Source organism: Diabrotica undecimpunctata, chromosome 4 (assembly GCF_040954645.1).
Source record: "Diabrotica undecimpunctata isolate CICGRU chromosome 4, icDiaUnde3, whole genome shotgun sequence".
Classification (NCBI taxonomy): Eukaryota; Metazoa; Arthropoda; class Insecta; order Coleoptera; family Chrysomelidae; genus Diabrotica; species Diabrotica undecimpunctata.
This window is the reverse complement of record NC_092806.1, coordinates 65,051,858-65,062,628: the sequence shown is the minus strand read 5'-3', so window position 1 is coordinate 65,062,628 and position 10,771 is coordinate 65,051,858.

Below are 10,771 nucleotides of genomic sequence, written 5' to 3'. Positions count from 1 at the left end.
TCTCGTTCCTGCGCGAAGGGAGTGTGCTGTGATCAAGTCAAAGTTGAGTTTAGACAAATACGGCGCCATATTTGTATTTGTTTTATTTCTTATAATTTATTTTATAATTTAAATTTTTTTTATATAAATAGTGCAAAATCGTACAATTTTCGACGATTTTTTATTATGGAATCAAACACATTACATGGAATAACAATGTAGAGACGAAGAACTGAACAAAAAAAGATGTGTTCCAGATTGCATGGATACTACTGGCAAGCGATACCGTTTTTTAAGTCCAGGACATTATATGGATATGTTTGATAAATGGGTGAATGCTGTTAAGAGCCCTAATTAGAGAATGCTGCAAAAGAAACTATTTATAACAAATTTCGTGTATGCGCTAGTCATTTTAAAGAGGAAGATATAGTCAATGTTGGAAATAGCGGTATTACGAGACCAGCCGTTCCGAGTTTGTTTTTACCAGGACCAGGTAAGAACTATTATACCACTGACCTATATTTTTATTCACATTATATCTGACCTTTTACAAATTAGTTTATAAATTTAACCTAAAATTATATATTATAAAACCAGTCTTACTTAGCTTAGTATTTGAATTATTTGTAGGTAGTGGTTCAACAACTATCTTAAAAAGCATCACCTTAGAGAGGGTTCGGCATAAATTTCTACAGGTGTGCGCCTTTCAAAGTTGGATTAGATTAGCAGACCATGACTACACTATCATGGAGAGGTATATGAGCTTGCCTGCTTTAAGTGTGAGGAGGGATCTGTCCCTCTCTTGTGAGTGAGATTGGTCTTAGAGTACCATATTACCATGGTTTGCCTCATCTATGTACTTTTAATGTTCCATTTTGTAGAACAACCTATGGTGCTGATAGCCCACTGAATAGATACTTATCTTTGTTAAACAACCTAAATGTAAATATTTAATATGTCCCTCAATAAATATATAAATATTAGTAGAAGAGTTACTGGTACCATAGAGTTTGGAAACTTAACTGTGTAAAATACTTCATGTTTTTATTGTAACTAGTTAATACTTTACATATTGTTTTATTTTTGTTATGTTATTTTTCCACCTTTATTGTGCTGGATTTTAGAATCATAGAACTAACTGTTGGGTTTATAGGTTTTAAAATGTAATTACATGTTTAATTTTATATATATATATATATATATATATATATATATATATATATATATATATATATATATGTGTGTGTGTGTGTGTGTGTGTTTGTGTACATAATATATTTTTATTTCACATTATTTAATTTTATTATCGTAAAATACTGTGTACTTAACCACTATTTTGTATATTGTAAGTTGTAACATTTAATCGGCTTGTCCCGTATATTAGCCTGCATCCACACAGACAGTGGTAAGGCGTTCAGAGTTATGAATAAATAAATTTGAATGTGTCGACAGGGATCTTTCCTATTCTGTTGATGATAGGGATGGGATGACTGATCTTAAGGTGACATACTGGTGAAAAAATCTGTTGATTGTAATTGTGTTTGTCATTTCAGGCATAAAAACATTATTATCCTCTGTTGTTTGGAGTTTATACTGAGCAAATAAAGTTACTATATCAGGTTTTAGCAAAGCTTACATTCTGGGTGAAAACTTTAAGCATACCTTAGAAATAAATTATTTACCTTATCCATTGTTCTTTTTTTTTTTGTTCGTTTTTTCTATTTGCTATCATTCGGTTATTCCTCATTCTTGGGTTTTCTTTTTGCAAGAAGCAATATTTTGCTAATCTAATCAAAATCATAATTTTGTTGATAACCAGAATATTTTTCTGGAACTTATATTATGATTGTAAGGTAAATTTTCTGTCTCATCTGGTATTTATTTAGTAGTGGAATTCTCTAGTGTGTTATTTGGACCTTCATTATTATCTTGATTCAATAATATAACAATTCAACAGTAAACTTCGTATATAGTGCAGAGCACATGGTAAAGCAGTTTTCCATTAAGTGAATTCTAAATTTTTGGTTTTCTGTGCTAGATTCACCAATTTCCATATAACTCATTGTATTTTTCGACTTAACCATTTCCTTCATGATTATATGGTGTTGTTCTACTTGAATATATTCCTTTAGAGTGTAGATAATTAATAAATTCTTGTGAAGTAAAGCTAGTTCTCCTTGTTAGATTTGATATATACCGTCATTCTATATACACCAAATAGTGATTTAATCTGTAATTGGTTAGAATTGCTTTTCTACCAGATAATGTCTGCATTTTTTTTAATACTTCAACTCATTTGCTTTTTTTTCAATTGCATAATGTTTTCATTCAGAATCTGTGAGGGTATGTGTGAAAAAAGCAATTGGTTTTCCAGATTGATTGCTTCGCTTATGTAATCATAGATTAATTTTTTAAAAGCATGTACTTATCTTTATCTTCTAGGGATTTATCTTTAGATTCATTGCTTTCTAAAAAATTCTTGAATGTTATATACTTACCAATGTTTGAATTCTTTGGTGGAAGTTTGACAGTTTGGATCAGCCTCTAGTTTATCTGGTCTAAAGTACTTCCCCATTGTAAATTTATGCGAATAAAATTGTAGTAAAATGTCTTTTGCAGAATTAGACTTTTATTCACATAAAACTTGATAAGAATGACAAAACAATTATTTAAATACTGACCAGTTCTTGTCACAACATTAAGAAAACTAAATTATACTACACGTGGCTTGTATTATTAATATTTCTTGTAACACATATAACATTTCTTGTAACATTTTTATAAATAAAGATTTTATTCTATATTTTATTCTTTAATTTTTTTAACCACTTTGGCATTTTAATGTAATGGAAAATAAATATAGTCCCAACATAACAAGAAAACCCAAAAAGTATACGAAAAATATTTATTATCGTATAGGATAAGGATTTTTCTTGTTATTTTAGGATTATATCGATTTTCCTTTACTTTAAAATGAGTTCACAATCCTAGGTAATATTACTAAACTTTTGAATTTAGCGCCATGTATATATAGTTACGCGCCCGATCACTAGGTGATGCGCCAATCATTGTTTTATTCCTTAACACGGAAGTTTCAATGCTAGGTGGTAGTGTGCTATGGTTTTTACACAGTTCACAAATGTGGCCGGTGACAAAAATGCGCGCTAACAGAAGAATAGTGGGAAACCTATTTTACTGAACAAGTTTAATCCCCACTCCCCAACGATTACGACAGTTGGCTTAGCAAATGTAGCATTCTTTCATTTCGCCAGTTTGCCCTGTATGTCCATTTTGCACATAAACGCGTTCATATTGACAACTGCATGACGTTTCACTACAATAGGTAATAAGAAATGCATGGTATTTTTAATTTATTGATAAAATACTTCATATTTCATCGTAGAAAAAATTGATAAAATACCAAATAAAAGAAAAATTAATGAGTAAAACCGCGAATTTAATGAAAAGTGGACTTTTGATTATTTTTTTATTGATAATTACAATAATACTCCAGTCTTCAGAGACGAAAATGCCACTGTACCTCTAAAAATCATACGAAGGATCTGAATTTTGACAAGAATACTAATTTCGGGACCCCAAAAAGATGCAAAAAAGTTTACCACCTTTCCCCCCGGGCTTCCCCCTAAAATCCCCTTCATAGGGAGATAAAACGGAAAAAAAATCGATCTACCAAGAATCTGTACGCCGTAGAAAAATGTTTTAAATAAAAAATGTAGCTGAGGTAATTTTGAACAAAAATGTTTATTAGCACTTTTTATATAGAATGAACTCTCACAAACAACGTTTGAAGCGAGCGTTTATTTTGAATGTCCATTATCCGCGCGAAATCAATGTTCAATAAAATTTGGATCAGCTCGACGGGAAAAATTCGATATCTTTTGATTCAAGTGTCCCATAAATCAAGATGCGTTTTAAACGTAAAGAGTTCAGCTTTTGTGTGCAATTTTTGTATTTTGCCGCAAATAAACCCACATTTTATAAAGGTGTTAAATAAATAAACGTGGCGCAACTGTTACTATTTTTATGATTCTCATGAGATCAATATATAACTTTCATTGACTGGCCACTATAAAGTTTCGATTACTAGAACCTGACCTTCAAAACCTATAGCATGAAATTTGAGTTTTGACAACAAATGTGATGCATTTGAAATATGCTTAGAAAACGTTGGTTATAAAATTTCATATAACGAACGATCTAAAACGTTTAAAACTTATTTTTTCGGATACACTAGTACGTTTTTCAAAAGAACCAAACTTCTGTTATAAATTACACCCAAAACCGTTTTCTTGGAGGCATATCTCGTGACGTGTGATCGTTTGTAACGTAAAACATTAAATTCTGCGTTTTTTATTCATATTTCAAATGCCTCATATTTGCTACCACAACTCAAAATTGAAATTTCATGTCATAGGTTTTAAAGACTGATCTCTAAAAATGTAAGTTTTACTACGACTGGTCAATGAAAGTGATCAATATTTATACGTATATCTGGAAAAAGGAACAAATAGTAACAAAAAAAATATCTTTAAACATAAATAAAATATTCTGTGGCTGATGGACTTGTTTCCATGCCATATCTTTCACACACACACACAATTTTATTAATCTCACGAGACAAAAATGGCAAAAATCGCGCCACGTTTACTTATTTAACATTTTTATAAAAACTGAGTTTATTTGCGACAAAATACAAAAACTGCATACGTAAGCTACACACTTTACCTTTAAAACGCATCTCGATTTTTGTCGATAGGACACTTGGATCAAAAGATATCGAATTTTTACCGTCGTTGAGAGAACGGTTTATTCAACACAAAAAGTGCCAATAACCATTTTTGTTTAAAATTGTCTTAGCTACATTTTTTCTACGGTGTACATTTCAAGGGTTACGGATTCTTGATAAATCGATTTTTTTGCGTTTTTACCCCTCTATGAGGGGCTTTTAGGATGAAGCCCGGGGGTAAAAGTGGTAAACTTTTTTGCATCTTTTTTGGGGTTCCAAAATTAATGTTCTCGGCAAAATTCAGCTTGTTAGTATGATTTTTAGGGGTCAGCCCTCTGACGAATGGACTATACAGCACTATGCTCAATTTGCAAAAAATCTATAAGCGCATTTAAATAATTTAATTTATCGCCAACCGTCATTACAGTCGTTCATTGTACATTTGCGACAGTAAAGTATCACTTAATTGCACCGAAAGAAGAACTTTATCTGCCGCAAATATTAATCAAGTTGACTAAAATTGAATGGCAGTAATCGATTATTTATTTGTTTGAACTTAAATTTTATCTTATCCTCATTATTAACAATACAGTAGGGCCTCGCTAATTCAGACTCCTTGTTCGGTGATCGCTGTAATCGGATCGGACAATGGTCCTCGCGTGCGGGTGTAGGTGCGGGGGTGTTTTGTTTATCACATTTCATGGTATAGTTTCAATTTAGCGCGCTCGCTAACATAATGGCGTCGCCACGTAAACATTCAACATTAACAAGAAAAGATAAGTTGCGGGTTATAGAAATATTAGATAAAGGTGACAGCTACCCTATCATTGCTAGGAGGTTTCATATAGGCAGGTCAACTGTGGGCGACATAAAGAAAAACAAAGACAAAATCTTAAAGTTTGTAAGCCTAACAGAACGTGGTCCCGGTGTGCGAAAAACACTGAAGAAATCGAAAAATCCCGTTTTAGAAAATGCTTTGTTTACGTGGTTTTGTAACAAAGACGATTACATGTTCCTGTAAGTGGTGATATGATTTGTGAGAAAGCTCGCATTTTTCATCGCCAGGTAACAAACTCCAATATCGAGTTTAATACAAGCCTGGGATGGTTAGACAAATTTAAAAAACGCCACGAAATAAGACGTTTAAAAATGGCCGGTGAAAAACTATCCAATGATGAATCCGCTATCGGACCATTCCAACTAGAGTTACAGAAAGTTATTAGAGAAAAAAATAACAGCGGAACAAGTGTACAATGCTGACGAATATAGTTTGTACTGGCGATTATTGCCCCATCGTACTTTAGCCTCTGCCATTGAGAAGTCGGCTTCCGGAAAGAAAATGATAAAGATTAGTGACATTCATGCCTTATGCAAATGCGGCTGGAACCCATAAACTTCAATTGTTTGTTGTCGGAAAATTAAAAAACCCACGGGCATTTAAATCAACACGTCTTCCTGTTTGTTATCGTGCACAAAAAGTGCTTGGGTTACGAAAGACTTGTTTCTTGAGTGGTTGAAAACGGAATTTGTTCCCTCGGTTCGTCGCTATATTTTGTCTCTTAATTTACCTCCTCCTTGATATCCATCAGCAGATGAACTTATCTCTGAAGACGGCAACATTTAACCAAAAGTGATTTGCGGTTATCCTGACAACCTGTATTCTGCTCATCGACACATTAAAATCGATATCTTTAAAGGACACTGTTTTTCTTTTGGCTAATTGCTGGGCCTATGTTAAGACATCTCTAATTAACAAATCATGGAAGAATTTGCACACTGAATTTCTCACCAATAATGATAAACCACAAGATGATGTTCCCTTAGCTCAGATTTTTAATAGGTTGAGGGGACCCAATGATCCTCAAATAAGTGAGGAAGAAGCTCAAGGATGGGCTGCTGGTGGTGCCGAAAGTGAGATACAAAAATACGAAGTGTTAATTGATGAGGAGATTGTGCGAGCGGTTATGTGTGAGGGCGATGAGCAATATGAGGACAAAAGCGTTGAAGTTCTCGCCTCCGAAAAAGTTGGTGGTTCAGAAGCAGTAGAAGCTTTCAACGCAGCTTTAAAATGGGCTGAAGAAAACGAATTTGATAGCCACGAAGTTATATTTCTCCGTCGGCTTAGAGATCGGCCTTTTGAAATCAAGTGCGCAAATTATAAACAGAAGAGCATTACAGACTTTTTCAAAAAAAAAATAACTGTTTTATTTTAACTCACTGTTTTTCTTACATGGTTGTAATTTTGAATATTTCCATTTTTTCTTTATACTATAATTTAAAAATCGATAAAAAAATTAAGGGCAAACAGGTAAACATATGTTTTATTACCGTTAAATGTGGCTTACTATAATCCGGATGCCTCGATAATCCGCAAAGGGTCTTGTTTTTGCCTCTCCGGATTAACGAGGCCTACTGTATTCTACAAATATACCGTTATTAGTAATTAAATCTCAAAAAGTGAAATTATGTAGTATTTTGTATATATAAAATAAATAAACCGATTTAGTAATTATTCAGTATTGATAACTACTATCGATTAAAAATCTAAACATAACACATACTACATTCTATATTCTACATAATATTCTATATAATAAAGTCTGCTCATACCTATAGGAAGAAAATAATTCAGGCAATAAGTCCAGTATTTAATTCTTCCAACCGGTTTGGGGTTTGTGATTGTTTATGGATGGATGCTCGGTTTATGTTAATATATACGTCTATGGTTTCTGGTGATACTGAAGTAAATTTTGTTTAAACGATCGATGTCTTCTTTGTCATTTAGGGCAATTGAATCGTTTTTTATCGTATTGATTCATGCAAATTGCATTTCCTCTTATGTCGTTCCTTTTATAATGTTTCACTATCTTTAAAATTAAACGAATGCTTCTGTTGTCTGTCATGATTGTTATAATTTTTTTTTACCATATTTGAGTGGCTCAGAGGCAAAGGTGACTAAGTCACAAAGTGGAGTTTTTGTGATAAATCATGTCAAAATTAACTTTAAATAAAAAATACAATTTTTATGATAAAAAAAATGTAACACTTTATTTTTTTTTTAAGGAAAAGCTAATCTGGAGTTTTTGTGATAAATCATGTTAAAATTAACTTTAAATAAAAAATACAATTTTTATGATAAAAAAAATGTAACACTTTATTTTTTTTTAAGGAAAAGCTAATGTCTTAAAACAACATTTAAGGAAAAATCTCACCTAAGTTTTATTATTCTAATTCTGTGTTCAAAAAGTATAGGCACATTTGCCATTACCAAAAAATATATTCCGATAGAAACTTGTGTGTTAAGCCATGTTTAGTCATATTTGCCATAAAGAAAACTAAAACAAGTAAATTGTCCAAAACAAAAATTAAGATAAACAGAAAACAAATCTCCAACTTATTAGCTAAAAACTTCTAGTGCGTATTCTTAATTTTCATGTATAATTGCTTCTTCTAAGCCCTAATCTAATACATCGGAACTATCTTTCAATCCAGAATAAAAGCTTTTCTTTTGGTATTGCTTTCCCATTTGGATACAGAACATCTAAGTTGTGCATTACAGTAGATGATGATGGGAGGCCTATAGTTTTCTTGCTTAAATCAACCTCATGAAACAAACCCATGTCCTGTGCTGTATATTTTACCAAATTTTTTTTTTGTTCGCTTTTAAGATACCTTATCTGTTGAATTTTAAGCCATTTAACTTTTTCGCCAGTTATAGTAACTTTCTATTTGTTATCTTAGTCTCAAGGGACTTGCTACTAAAAAACTCTAGTGAGTTCATTCTTTTGACCTGGAATTTTGGTTTTCTTTTTTGGCCGATTGAATTATGGAAACCCAGTCATCGGGATCAAGAATTCGATCATGGTGTTTTCTCTCCTTTTCAATGAACCCAAAATCTTGATCGCATATATTAAATCTATGTCCAGATACAAAAAATCTTTGTTCTATAACTTTGAGTGACGATTTACACTTTTGAAGGTAATTGCTTAACATTAAAGCCACCTTTATATTCCGATTCTGGCCCCCACAAGCATCGCTATACAAAATCAGATATGTATTATGAAGATCAGATCATTAGATATTATGAATCAGATATTAGATAGCATGAAGCTATCTCTTGAGCTCCTCGGGATGTGACGTTCTTAGGCCAGACATACACGTGTGCTGTTTCTATGACTTCATCATGGATACCCAAATTATATGTCCACAGTTGTCTCTTATAATAAACTACACCTGTACTTAACTCAGGAGTAGGAAGCGTTTTCTGAAGATCTTAGACTAAAACTGATATTTTTTGCTGTGATTCTTTTGCTTTAATTATATTTTGCTTTTTGTTTTCTTTAACTGGTTTTGCTTTTGTTTGGTGTAATTCCAATTCAACTTTTGCATCCTGTTTACGCTGTTCTGAAGTATCAGATGATTTTATTTCAGTATTAAGACTGTCACACTTTTGACAATTATCTTTATGTGGTGCATCAAAATGCAAATTAAACTTGGTGTTAAACATTTTGCGAAACATAAACAGCGAGAGGGGTTTTCTTAAGTCTTCTGTGCATTTTTTTTTTCATACTCTTGATACATGATCGACATGTTCAAAGTTGGTGAAAGATATTTCCTTTTTATGTTATCTCGTCGGGAGTAATGGGATTCGCATGCTGGGAACGGTTCAATGAATCCACATAAATACTGCTCGTCTTCAATATTGGTTTTATTATGGGATGGATGTTTGCCTCTAGCATCTTGAAGAAATGTCCCATGTTCTTATTGCTAAAACTTATGAAATTTTTCCATCTGTAATGAAAACTGTGTCCTTAAAAAAGTTCTTACATACCACTTGGTCACAACCATTTTCATCCGTAAAGTATATACGCGAGTTTTAGACCTACGTGAATTTTGATTTTGGGTATAAGTCCTCTTTTTGTCTTCTACTTTGATTTCGTTCATTAGAAATTTTCATATGACACTTCATTTTGCACGAACATGGTCCGACTACGAGTTCTTTAGCATTTTTACGTTTTTCTTCTTCTGTGACATATTCTTCTCCTATCTCCCTGTTTATCTTACTTTTATACCTTGCATGATTTTCAAGATTGCTTACTCTCTTTCTGGAATGCTGGTGCAATTTGCCTCCCGGTTCATCATTGTCTTGATTTTTAGTGTTCGACAACCTATTTATTGAGTTTTTTTCAGTCGAATCATCATTATTCTCGTCTAGAACAATAAAAAATATATTACAAATAAGTTTGCGGCAAAACAGCCTAAGCCACATTTGTTTATAAATGGGTATTTAAGGATAATCTTGCTTGTTTTATATTTAAATATTAATAATATTGTTACTGTCTTACCTGAAGACTCGATATTTGAAGAACTGGGATTATAATCGCTATCTATATCGCTGATCTCTGGTTAGGCAGTTTTGCCGCAAGCCTCCTATGACATTTTGTTAGTGCGAAAACCAGTTTATAGATTGGGACACCGTACCAACAAAAATTAAGTTTAGGCTGATTCTGAACACGATTTTTACAGAAATTATAAGCACTTATTAAGCCTAATCCAGTAAAATAAATTTTTGGGGTTAGGCACCTTTGCCTCTGAGCCACTCATTTACGTAATGTAAGTTTGTAAAAATAAACAAAATTTCAAAAGCTAAAAAATTTTGTCATACCTTTAATTTCCTTTTTCCAAATTATTTTGTTTTGTTTTTTTCCTTTTTGTGCTTAATACTGTTTTAATAGTTAACTATGATGTTAGGTTTAAAATTTGAAGATACACAAATTGATGAAAACATCGAATTAAAAAATCATATTAGCCGTAACCAATTGAACCAATGTACACATGCCATGAGAAAGGTGAACGCTTATGAACTAGATATGAAAATGCACACTGGAGAAAAACAATTTGCATGTGAAATATGTATACTTTTTCCACCGTCAATTTGCCAATTGTCGGCTTTTGAGATTCTTTGATGCCAATGCCGATCATTGGCGTGGAAATTAAGAAAAGGGATCAGTTATCAAACGCATATTTCAAGAAAAATCATATAAT